At 35.8% G+C, this 13,739-nt stretch overlaps 1 long non-coding RNA gene across 1 annotated transcript; it reads right to left on the bottom strand.

Annotated features, from left to right (window-relative positions):
• Positions 1 to 2,760: 2,760 nt before the first annotated feature.
• On the bottom strand, positions 2,761 to 13,739 carry LOC122341205. The gene is made up of 3 exons (XR_006250448.1): positions 13,026 to 13,739; positions 5,798 to 7,740; positions 2,761 to 4,964 (listed from the first exon to the last, which is right to left on the bottom strand). It is a non-coding gene; the product is annotated as an uncharacterized LOC122341205 (long non-coding RNA).

Raw genomic sequence — 13,739 nt, 5'->3', positions numbered from 1 at the left:
AAGCCTCGCATACTGCTAAAGTTGATTCCAAATGATCAGTTCTTATTCTACCGGATCTGTCTTCTGCTTTTGACACTGTCAATCATCAGATTCTCCTGTCCATCATCTCATCACTGGGATTTCATGGACCCCTTCTTCACATACACTACATCACTAGCTCCCATCATTCAAGCACATGGTTTCTCCTACCACTGCTATGCTGATGACACACAGCTCTACCTCTCATTTTAACTAGATGATCCAACAGTAGCTGCACAGATTTCAGGGTGCCTAGCAGACATCTCGGCATTGATGAAAGATCATAACGTGCAGCTCAGCCTGGCCAAGACTGAGCTTCTTGTTTTCCCTGCCACACCAACTCTACAGAATCTTTACAGCAACTTTTTCATCCAGCTAGGTTCATCATCTGACCTTCAAAGAGCACATTACAAAGACTGCTTGACCTTCCAGATTTTCATTACACAACATTAGAAAAATTAGGCCCTTTCCTATAGAGCAGGGTTCCTCAAATTTTACCCTGGAGGTCCAATGCACTGATAAAAGCTCCAACCTTGATAAAACTTACCTACCTGTGATTTTCTAATGATTCTAAAGACAGTGATTAGCATGATCAGGTGTGTTTGATTAGGGTTAAAGCTAAACTCTGCAGGAAAATGAACCGCAAGATCCAGATTTGAGGATCACTTCTATAAAGCATGCTGCCCAACTTCTTGTCCAAGCCCTTGTCATTTCTGGACTACTACAATTCTCTTCTGGCTGGACTTCCTGCAAAAACAATCAAACCTCTACAAATTATCCAGAATTCAGCAATGCGGCTGGTCTTTTTATCGAGCCTAAAAGAGCCCACGTTACACCTCGCAGAACCTGATTTTTCTGAGTGTAACGTTTATGGATCAACATCTTTGTTGACCCTGCAACAACATTGTGATTAACCAATCAAATTTAAATAAACAGTTTCTAATTTTTTTTAGGTTTAGGCTAACAAAGTGTTTGGTGCTTGTACATCAATATCATTAATCTGTAATTAATTCAGATTTTAGGCGTTGGGTAAATTAGAGTTAGGTGTAAAGATATGGTCAGGACCAAAATTTGGGATTAACCCCTACCTACTACCTCCATCCCCTATTGACACAGAGTCATTACAGCAGTTGAGTCATCTGCTCCTTTTTAGTGGCAAGAGTAGAAATATGCATAGTTCAAGTGATTAAAAACGGCTCGATCTTGAAAAACATACACAAGTCAATAAACAATATGGAACCTGCAAAAATAAAAGTAAAGTAAAAGTAATGGTTAGTTCTGGCAGGTCACGTCAGCTGACTCTCAGCTAGGGCTGGGCGATATATTTGATCAATAGCTACCTCCAGTGAATCACCCTGAACATGATATTGCATAGCTTGTTAGTGATCTATGACTCTGTGTGTTAACTGTTGTTCCTTTTAAAAACAGCTGATGGAGAGTTACTGCTAATTAAAGAACTGGCCTTATTGACAAGATGCACATTAATATATTGATTGACATAATATATATCTCCCAGCCCTACTCTCAGCTGACTCCCATCTACCTAAAGGAATACGACACCTAAGCATTCATATATATAAGGTCTGTCAGTACTACCAGTAGTTTCCGCGTTGCTCAATAGCTAATTAAATAGTGAATTCAGCAGGTAGAAACACCATCAAGAAACTGGAATTTAGTGAGTGGAATTTATTCCCCAGTGGATTCACCTCAGATTCATTTAAGTGCCTTCATCCACGCTGCTTAGTTAGCTGCTTAGAAGTGATCGAGTTAGCATCACTTCACGCATCGCTACATTCAAATTGGCTTTACGAGTACGTCACAGACTCAAGAACAGTTCAGATGAGCTCTTCAGCCCCAAGAAGGATCAAGAGATAAACCACACTTCCTTGCCCAGCTGTTATGTTTCAATATCGAATGCTTCACAAGCTAAGTTCGATTATGCTCTCAGATTATTGGGAACATGTGTTTCTACAGTTATTTGCATGCTTGCATTCATGGCTGTGTGGTACATTCTGTCTTATTGTACCATGCATTTCCAAGTAGTTATACTGTCATGCATGCACACGCACTCAGCGACTCAAGCAGAGCTTGCCGCTCAACCAGTTTGTCATGGTACGAAAGTAATCAGCAACACTGCAGTTCTTGCTCAAGGGGCCTTTTAAGATATAACATGGCCCAACGTGCTGACTAGTAGTAGCAAGGACATAAAACACGGCTTGTGAGAGCTGGGCTTGTAAGCAAGATAAAACACAATTTACTAACAGTGAACTGCACCCACTTGTAAATCATTCATCACTCACAGTGAGTAAATGCCTTTTATTTGCATTGTCATCTGCACTGCTTGCCACATGTTTATCGGCAACCAGGGATTCACATGTGCTGAATGCAGGGAAATAGCTAGGCTGACAGAGAAGGATTTAGAACTAGAAATACGCATCCAAAGGACAGTAAAAATGTGAGATCTATAGTTATTGCTTTGGATGTGACTAGTTCAGCGAATAATGCAAATTAAGTTTCGCCATTGGAGCCTGTGCAGCAAGGCATCTGGGTGACTATGAGACTGCATAGTCTCGGGTCAAAACACAGCTTTTTTGTTCCGATCAGAACATCAAACGGGTTCTCCCCACTCAGTGACACACCCACTGAGAAACACGATGAAAGTGCTCTATCAATCAATCATTTTTATTTACTAAATCAATCATTTTATTTGACTAAATCTGGTAAGTGCTGGCTAATGAAAAAAATAAATTCAGTAAGATTGTTATTCATGTCAGAGCTAATGATGTTCGACTTGGCCAGTTGGAGATCACTAAAAATAACATGGATGTGTGTGACGTGATGCACAGTAGACTGTTGTTTCTTAATGGCTGGATGTCTAAGTGGTGCCTGCCTAATAACATAGGTTTCATAGACAATTGAATGAGTTTTTGGGGCATACCTGACCTGTTAAAAGAGTTGGTCTTCATCCTTCCTGAGGAGGTGCCACTGTTCTCTCTAGAAATATGGCATATATTCTTAGATCTTGTACTTGACTAACAAGGCCCAGGTCAGGACATAGACAGACTGGCTAAACCAAATGTCTGCTAGCCGACTCACGTCACAAAAAACAGGTAATTAATAGCCCCACCTCATGTCTTTACATAGTTTGAAACGTTGGTAGGCACTGCCAGTGTGTGTAAGCTAATAAAAATGACGTGGCACAATGTGATGATACGCAGCGCTGCGATTCTTGTCCGGTGTGTGACCATATGTCAATATGTCCTGATGACTTGTCATGTAAATGCATTCAGTTTTGTCTTAAGTGAACTTAAACAGTTGGGAGAAATACAGCTGTTTTACAATATTTGATCTATGCGTCAGATCTCAACCTGTTTGTGTTGACAGCCTGATTAAATCGGTAAATGAAAGGAGAAAATCACTCACTGCTCTTGACTCAATCACTTATTAACTTAATAAGAATCTATGTGTAATGTATACATGCAGATTACTTTTACATTTATTGTGTCATGAAGTGACAGTGTTTGTTCAGCGATTCCCCTGAGTGTTTCACAAGAGAGCAGTTTCTGAACCATGGCTCGCGACCACATTCCGCCACAGTTCTTTTCTTCCTGGAAGAGAATGAGGAGTTGATGAAGTTGTGGATGGCCCCTTTCTTGGCCACTAGTCAACTGCTAGTCTTCCTCCTCCATCCTCACCTCACTTCAATGTTTGTGCCTTACCCTCTTTGTGAAGGGTCTCAATGACTGTCTTCTGGACAACTGTCAGATCAGCAGTCTTCCATATGATTGTGTAGCCTAGTGAACAAAACTGAAAAACCATTTTGAAGGCTCAGGAAACCTTTGCAGGTTCTTTGAATTGATTAGCTCATTGGCATGTCACCATATTCTCATTTTTGACAATCCATTGACAAACCGGCAGATTCTATTCCTATTTAGCACCCAACCTCTATTTAGAACAATCTCCCTAACACTTTTCGGGAAGCAGTCACATTCTATCTCTTTAACCTGGCTTACACACAACACACTAGTACACTTCTATTACTCAAATCCGTTAAAGGATTGTTAGGCTGCATTATTTTGAGTCTGGGTGCACCATGTCTTTTCTCCATTCTTTATGGATTTGATTACAGAAACCATCTCTGCATTTAATAACAAATTGTTCAGTCTTGTCATTATATAGCCTTGTCATTGTATTCTCCTATTTGCTACTGTTCAGTGCTTCGATAAAATCTGCATCATTAAAAGCACTATATAAAAGTGATTGATTAATTTGGGCAACGTAATAAATTGAAATTTAAAACGTTTTTCATATAAACTAAACATACAGGAATAAAAAGCTCTAGTTCAAAAGCTCCAGTTGACAAACATTACATCTGTAATACAACAGCAAAATTGACTTTACACTTAACTAAACAAAATGTTAGCAAACAAACAAGTATTGTTCACAATTACATCTATAAATGAGGCAGAAGTAAAAAAAAATAAAAATAATAATAAGTAGATAAAATGAACCAGGTGTTCCAGTATACAAAATCAAATCATCTTTATATAAATAGCGCATAATACAATAGCAATTGTGTCAATGCACCTTTACAGAGTCAAACAGGAAAGTAGTTTGTCAATAATGCAATTTTAATAAGTAATTTTCTTAGTTCATTGGTGATTCATTGTTAACATCATCCAGTTTAGCTCGCTTTCAATAATGTCTGTAATAAAGTGTCCCCAAATAAGCAAGATGAAGGCAACAAGGACAGATGACACCAGCACGGCTTGGTTCAAATCCAGGCTGCAACGCAGGTCAGACTGAGAAGACGACTTCTCATGGTTTGTCCTGATGGCCAATGAGGTCTGTCTCTGGAGCTCATCTAGCTGACATGATCTCCACTGATATTCGGGGCTGTAGAGGTAATCTCTAGATGCTGTTCCACCATCTGATCTGGATACAGACTGGATTTGGGTGGCATAAGAATGAAACGGTAAGTATTTCCCTGTGCTAGTGATTCTAGTGATGTCCCAGATAGCATACGTACGGCTGCAAGATGTCTTTTAAGAAGATCTTTGGATTTGAAAAGCATCTCTACAAACATCTGGCAGATGTCTTACAGATGTCAGTTACATAAATTCTAAATCAAACATCTTAAATACATCTAATAGACATCTATTTGACTTCCAAAAGGAGAAGTCGAATAGACGTATTGGAAATGAGCAAACAACCTAAATAATGTCTTGCAAACGTAAATGCAGACATCAAATAGATATCTCCAACATGTACGTGTGCTATCAAGGTCCCTACATAGGGAACTGACAGAAAATTTAAATGGCTTTGTGTAACGATTCTGTTGCTTTTTTTTTTGTTCGGAACAACAAACTTCTTATCCAAAGCGCCATTCACAAGACCAGAAACGCAGTGTAACAATTATGTTAATCCACCCCATTTGAAAAGAAAGACATTTATTAATCATGGCTAGTTGTTAATTACGTTTAATGTTGACTTTTACTTCACTTTTATACATGTACATTTGTGTATTAATATAAATTTTAAATAAAACATTTACACATTTTAAATGTAAATTTTGATAAATTCAGTCTAAAGTTAGGTGCAAATATTTATTCAGTGCCATACTTGACTAATGTTACCTGACGCATTAACTTTACACCCATGTTTTTTCTCCTATATAACCCATAAAACGCTTTCTAAAGGTTCAATCAAAAAAAAAAAATGTTGCATGATTTTCTCTTTACATTTAATCTAAAAATAACATTTATTTAGCGGGACTTACCTGAGGCGTGAACAAGATGGCAGCATTGTTTCTCCCACAAAGTCACTCGATCAGGCTCTTGCATGTGCAGAATGATTTTGGTGTTAGTTTTTATTAGCTTAGTCAACATTTAGAAGTCTGAATGTTGACTGGATTTGAAAAAAAAACTCATTTAATATTTTAAAATATATTTGCGGAGATTAAATATAATCTTCTCAACTAAGCAATAAAATTAGTTCAACTAAAATATTTTTGACCTTCCAACATTTTGTTAATTACATTTTTTACAAGGTCTGTCAGTACTGTTATAATTTTTTGCATTGCCCTAACTCCTCCTATGTCAGTCAGGATCCAGCCTACTGGTTCTCCTTGTACAAAACATGTACAAAAATTACGAATTTTAAAAATATCTGCAATACATTCATTGGTTCTGTACTGTTTCCTTGGGGGGTTATTGCTGCTTTCTCTGCTCATCCATGCTAAGCTGCATGGATGCACGGCGAGACCATGCCCGGAACAGAACCACAACGCCAATTCAAACTGCATGCTAATTGTCAATCATCTTTGACGATAGTGATCCTGACAGGAAGCAATACTCCAGCAACAATCGACACAAACCACAGGCTATAAATACAGCTGAACTGAGTATCTCTTAACTACACACATCTGAAGGTAATGGACCAATAATCAAAGCAAGAGGTGATGGGAACTGAAGTCCACCAACAATGGGCAATTATCTGGGAGGAGTGCCCTCTATTAGCTTTCACGGGCACTCCAGTAGATGATAATCACACATTGCCCATAGTGTGACCATTGGATTCAGCTATGAGCTACTCTAAAGGAAAAAAATACATTATGCATTCTAAATTTAAACAAAATAAACAAAAGCCATAACACCTAAAATGAACAACTACCTTTTTAACTATTAATAAGCATCAAATTAGATATTAATCACAGTTAATGGTTTATTAATAGTGAAAATTAGACCTTAAAATAAAGTGTGACCATGTTTTCTAACATTAAATGTTAATGATAACTGGTTAGTGTTTTATTAACACAAAGGAGACCTTAAGGTAAAAGTCATCTAGGTAACATAATTTCACTTACTGGTTTTTCATAAACCTCGCAATGATTACAAAGCTTATAAACAAGTGAGGCGCACAGCTGATCAGGCTGATGATTGCCTAGCAAAGCAATAAGGACCCAGGCGGGCCCAAATCCCACACCTGCCTGACCAAATTAAAGACCAGTAGTTCCTGGCACCACTTCAGAGCACACTGAGCTGTGGAGCCTCCGATACTTATAGCAGCTGATTTTCAAAATCGACACCTCGGTCTTCATAGACTGTGGACTGCTGCCATGACTATAATCATGTTGCTGTGCTGTTTTAACCAACGGTAAAACATTTTAGGAAATTTCCTGACTATTTGCATGCATTAGCATGTTTTTCACTTTTCTTGCCCGTTGAGTAAGTATACGCAAATATGTCCTAAATCGTAGACTAAGATTCATATTTGAGAACTAAACAGTTTATTGCAGAAAGTTTATGTATGAAGTAATCCTTGTAAATTCAGTGTGATCTGCTTCTTCAATTTCCTTACAAATTAGATCCTTTTCTGGCACTCTAAAACATATTTTTCCACAAGATACAAAAAAACAACAAAACACATTCCTTATTTATGTGAACCACAATTTGTTTAATGGAGCGTGGAGTTGACCACAGAGATCATGATGGTGTTTGCTTTTTTATTTATGATTTATTCTAACAACGTACATAATGAATGTTTAATTAAAAAGAACAAGGTCTCCAAGCAAAACATGTAGAAAATGTAATGGCACTTCAGCAGGTCCCCTTGCATGCAATTTGGAGCTAATTACTGGAAGAGTTGATTGAGTGGACACGAATCTCCAGTGCTGTCTTCACAAAGTGGCAGTGACTCAGAGGCAAATCATCAGCTCAAGTGCTTGAAAAGACCAGATTAATAACGTAAGAGTCTCCATAGTGTCATAACAAAAATTGATTTCATATTTAAAAATGTCATTGTTAGTATTTGTTCTTCTGATGGATAAGGGACAGTCTGTCAGGTGATGATTCCTTCTTTAATGAACTTGTATTCACTTTATCTGATTTATTATCCTCTAAGTAATTTAAGTAACAGTCTCTCAAATACACAGGCCAATCAATAGTGGTGTTAAGACTGAAACGTTGATCCAAGCCAGTTGACCGATAAAGAGCGAGATGCTGAGCATGATGGACCCAGGTGAGCCCAATTTAGAGCTTAAGTCTGAGCTCAGACAGATCTTTACATTTCCTCTTGTGCAGAAACCCCGCTATCTGAAAACAGCTAAGTTAGTTTAGTTGAATACATGAAATATGCAAACATATTTAAATATTTTGATCATTTTTATTGTCGTTGTAGTTGCTGTTTGTAGTTCTTGCTAAATTAACACAAATAAATGACTAATACAACAATGATTAGCATTATTAATAATTAAATTTAGCGAAGTAAAAGAACAGCATTTGTTAAGCGCTTGGTTTAACATACAGTTCATCTATAATGAATGAGTCCACTGCTGCTTTGGTTCCAAACAGTTCCAAATGTTCAAAACTTTCAGAAAAATTGCAGAGTTGAGGAAGAAGTCACTTAAAAAAAACTGTGATTTATACTGTAGAGAAATATGAACCTGCTTCATGATAGTTCAACATCAATTCTTGGTCACGACTGTCAAATCTTGAATCTTGTGCAAAGATGGCCACTGTAGTACATCATACATTATACAGTGACGAGTATCAAAAGAACACTCCAAGACAAATCTACAAAGCCTATTATATGCTGTGTTAAGAGGGAAAAAAGTTTAGAATTTAACAAAACTTCCAGGTGTTTAAGCATAACAAATTCATGCAAAGAAGCGCCATCCTCGCATAACTTGAAGTTTTTTGTCTGCAACCAAAAGCCATAATATAAGACTCAGTTTTACTAAGCACTAATTTATTATCCTGTAAAATTAAAGAAAAATCATACTAAAAAGACAAAATATCAGAATTGAATATATTACATATCATTAGCATATAATTGAACACTACACTTATGGAAAATTCATGATAAAAAAAAAGTGGTCTCAATATTGAACCTTGGGGCACACCTCTTTGTTAAACCAAATATACTGACTTATTCTCGTGTAACACACTGTTTTCTATTATGCAAATATGAATTAAACTACATAATTGCATTTTCTGACAGCCCAATAGCATGAAGCTTATCTAAAAGTGAACATCAACTAAATCAAAAGCTTTGGACGAATCAAGAAAAATGGCACCTGTGAGTTTACCATCATCAGCAGCTGCAAATACATCATTATTAAACGTAAGTAATGCAGTAGTTGTTGAATGATTGGACATAAAACCAGACTGAGGTGGTTATAAAATATTGTTACTATTTAAATAATCTGAAAGTTGCTAAAATATATAACATTTTTAAAAACCTCCCTTGTAAAGTGGAGTAATGCTTACACTTTTCCAAATACCCGGTAAATCATGTGTGGATAAAGACACATTAAACTCAGTCAGTGGATACATAAGAATATCAGAAGATCATTTAGGAAACTTTTTTTCAATACCATCCAATCCTACACCACTAGTGCCTCTTCTTTAATACCATCCATCTTCCTATACCATTACTGTAGAACAAACAAGAAAAATTCTGATTAATAATTGAGTAATAGATAAGAGCCATGCATCAGCACCAATTAACTAATTTGATTAATTGAATTGATTAATTGAAACAACAAGATACTACATTAATGGATTTTGCATTTCGTAAATTATCTTCCCAATCATTACTCATCTGCTGAAATACTGACCAAGAAACCTATTCCAAGGGAAATGATTACCCCTAACCCTAATAGTTTTCAAGGGAGCATGCCTGTCCACAATCTTAATGAACTTGTAGAATCAAACAAGAAATTCTGATTAATAATTGAGTAATAGATAAGAGCCCGTGCATCAGAACACGCACCAGATCTGTATTATTAACTAATTTGATTAATTGAATTGATTAGATGGAGAATGCAGCGGCAAGATACTTCACATTAATGGAGGGCCCACGTTCTTCATTAGTTTAGACTGGCTTTATAGATGCCCGCATCAAATTCAAATCTTGCTGGCCTACAGGAATCTGCATTACTCCGCTATCTGCCGAAATACTGATCAATGTTTTCCAGTTCCTTAACCTAAAAAGCCTAATAAAAAAGGTGCAAAATCAGAATCACCTGGTCTGTTCCTCGCTGGTGAAATGATTACCACTAGGGCAGCAGAGTCACTACCTTCAATAAAACTTTTTTCAGGAGCATGCCTGTCTTCACTTCTCTTAATGAACCTTTTTCTTTATAAAAAAAAAAACAAAAAAAAAAAGCCTAATTAGGAATTAGACCCCACTCAAATTATGCACTACTGCCCTTTTAATATTAATTTAAATCATTAATAAATGAATATATATAAGGCGTATATAAATGACTAAATAAATATATATATATATATATATATATATATATATATATATATATATATATATATATATAATATATATATATATATATATATATATATATATATATATATATATATCTTAGTCTAATTGTAATTAATCTAGAAGGTGATTTAGTTCATTTAATTTTCCTTTCACAAAATATAATAGTGATTGCTAAAACATTTTGATATAACACCTGCCTTTAAAAGTTGGTTAGGATGTGAAACAAGTATCCAATCAGTTTGAGCAGTAACTCTATGGGCTCAGTTTTCATGATCAGATGATTTATCCAACCAGTTTTTGTTAAAATCACGTAGTAATATAATTACATTTTTATAAAAAAAATTGAATTAATAGCGGATATCAGACAATTGAATGATTTCACTGGTGACGTCAGTGGTCTATATATCCTTCCGATACTTATACACTTATTTAAATGAAAACAAAGATACATTCACAATATGAAGAATCAACTGAAGCTATAACAAACTCAGATACAAGACCAGAGGAAACATATATATATAGCCACATCTCCACTCCTGGAGCCCATATCATATCTATGAAGGACGTAGTTACATTTATTTCATTTTCTGAAACACTGCTATTGAGCCATGTCTCAGAGAGTGTGAGAACATCCGATTTATTTAAATCGACCCACAGACGAAGTCAATTTTGCTCACAAGACTTCTAATATTCAAGTGAATAATGTTTAATCCCTTAACCTTATCTGTCTTGACAATATAACATAGTAATAACAACATAATAACACTATATATATACTTTAGCTTTACAAGGGTGCAAAAACAACAAAATAAATAAAACACAACAAACCAAACAAACAAACAAAAACAAACAAATAATGTAATAAAGATAATGTTAATATTGTATGTTCAAACAATTGAGTAGGTTTTATTAGGATTTTAGCATTGAATCAAGCTTTGCTAATAAAATAAAGCCAAAGCAGTTAACCTGGCAATACTTTGGCTGCTTTGTTATAAAAAGGAAAGAGATCCCAGTATAATTTGAATCATTCATTGCATTAGGGTGAATGAAAAAAACGAACAGATCATGCTCTACAGTACATGCAGTTTTAATATTTTACCTTCACTGTCCCTCTCCAAATAAATAATTTGATCCTTTACTCTGTTGCACATTGTGTACCTGAACAGCCGAGAGAGGTTCACACGGTGTACAAGTCACGTGGAAAATATTAAAACAGTAAAAATAAGGATGCCAGAAGCAGCGATGATGCATAATGCATAACCAAGTTCAAAAGGTGAGTTTATGAAAGGCGTAGACTTGTTACACTTAAAATCATCACCTTGAAATTTCTAGGCACATATCAGTTAATCTGATTAAACTAAACTCCTAAAAGAATAGTAATAAAGAACATACACTCCAAAAAATGTAAGATCAAGAAGAAACAAAAGAAGTAAGAGAACTCTGATCAAAGAAATGCTTTTGTAATATTATAGTACAGGTGAGATTTGAAATCACGACCATCCATCTTGCAGTACATCAGAGACCCAGGGTCAGGGTCCCCTGGACTTTTTAAAGCATGCGATAAACAAGTTTTTCTGTGATTCTCATTTCTGTGGTGAAATAAAAATCTGTGTAGAGAAATTGAATGTGTGTGGCTTATCTTTGAAGTAGAGACGGCTGCATAGGCAAATCTAACCAGAATTGAACTTTTTCCACAATTCCCCAAAGGGACCTTTGAATGAGGTTGGGCAACCCTCAGTACACCGCTGAGTGCAAATTAATCTTGAAGACTGTATCTCTGAGATTTCACATGACCTCAGCACGCTTTTTTTTCTTCAGAGCCATTACCCTAAAAATTCTACTTTATTTTCCCCAAAACGAGCTGTCAAGTCAGATTATTAGGTTATCTCTCAAATTCTTCTACAAAAAAAACCTTTATTTTTTTAGTAGCAAATAACTAGGGCTGGCGGGGGTGCTGTGACTGTAGAGGAATCCTGCAAACACAAACCACAACCCACGATTCCATTGTGTCTATTGCCATGACATGAAATGAAATTTCATGAAATATTTAAGCCAGTATCTCTTTGTGTGTGTGTGTGTGTGTGTGTGATACCAATACATACACTGTGTTAAGAGACTATAAGCACTGTTGGGTAGTGAGTGCTTAAAAATTATAGTTATTAACACAATCAGTTTTTTGTTTGTTTGTTTTTACTAAAAAAATGTGTTAAAGAAATTAAGCCAAATTAAATACAAATAAACTATAATTATGTAATTGTAATCATTTTATTCACATAAATTAAACATTTCACATTGCCAGGGTATATCAAATGTTTTTTTTTATAATAATAATAAAATAGCATAATAAAATCATTAGACAAAAATATATTTTATGAACGTGTATGAGCATTAAGATACATTTATTAATTAAAAGTAATTTAAATGAGAAAAATAAGAATTACCAATAACCAATAATTAGTTTGTTTGGAATCTGATTATATAATCTCAAAGCAACCAGGAATTGCATGTGTCACGGGTCTGCCAGGTTCTGTCACCACCCAATCACGGCGATCTGTCTCACCAGAGCTCTAACCGGTCACACCTGCATCTCATCAGCCAATCACCACGAGCACTATAAAGCACACGCCACAGTTCAGTCAGCGCCTGGGCTTGTATGCATGAAGTAGACTTTATTCCTCGTTCCTACGAAGTACTGACAAAACACTTATCTTGCTACTTACCTCTTGTGTTTCTCTTTATGTTGTAGTTGTCTCCAGTGTCTCCGTCAGCGTTCTCTGTGATTGTGGTGTGTGCTTCCAGGATCTCCTTCGTCTTTCCTGTGCTCCTGATTCCTGGAAAAGATGAGAACTGTGCTCAATATTACTGTGATTCCAGTCATTGACTTTCTAAGTACTATATACTCGCCTGATTCTTCTAGTATAGACTTTCTGTTGCTCATCTGTGCAAATAAACCTTATCATTTTATCTACATCCTGTGTGAGTCTGCTTCAGTTATAACATGGAATTGCATGTACAGTTAATTAGTTTCTGGCCAGCATTGTCTATTGGTGTTTTTTTTTAATCCTAAATGCACAGAGACAGAGAAAGATGGCTTTAAAAAGCTTAATTCCATAAGGTTTTAGGCTAATTGGCATATATGCTATAAAAAAGGATTAAAGTGCCAAAGGACTTATTCATCTATTGATTCAGATGCTTCTATTCAAATCAAATTTATATTTACTGAACTACATGAAGAATATAATTGTTATTAACAGGGTGGGTGTTTGGGCTGTCAACAATTTTCTGTGTTCTAAGGATCAGATTACATTTGCCATTTGAAATTGAATCAAATAATTTGTGGCAATTTACTTTGTAAACAAAATGCTGCGCAATTATAGTATGCCCTCATCTAAAGCTAAAGCACATTTGAAATGCAATTTTCTTGGTTTTGACTT

Source organism: Puntigrus tetrazona, unplaced genomic scaffold (assembly GCF_018831695.1).
Source record: "Puntigrus tetrazona isolate hp1 unplaced genomic scaffold, ASM1883169v1 S000001170, whole genome shotgun sequence".
Classification (NCBI taxonomy): Eukaryota; Metazoa; Chordata; class Actinopteri; order Cypriniformes; family Cyprinidae; genus Puntigrus; species Puntigrus tetrazona.
Note: the sequence above shows the minus strand (reverse complement) of the source record. Positions and strands in the feature narration are given on the sequence as shown.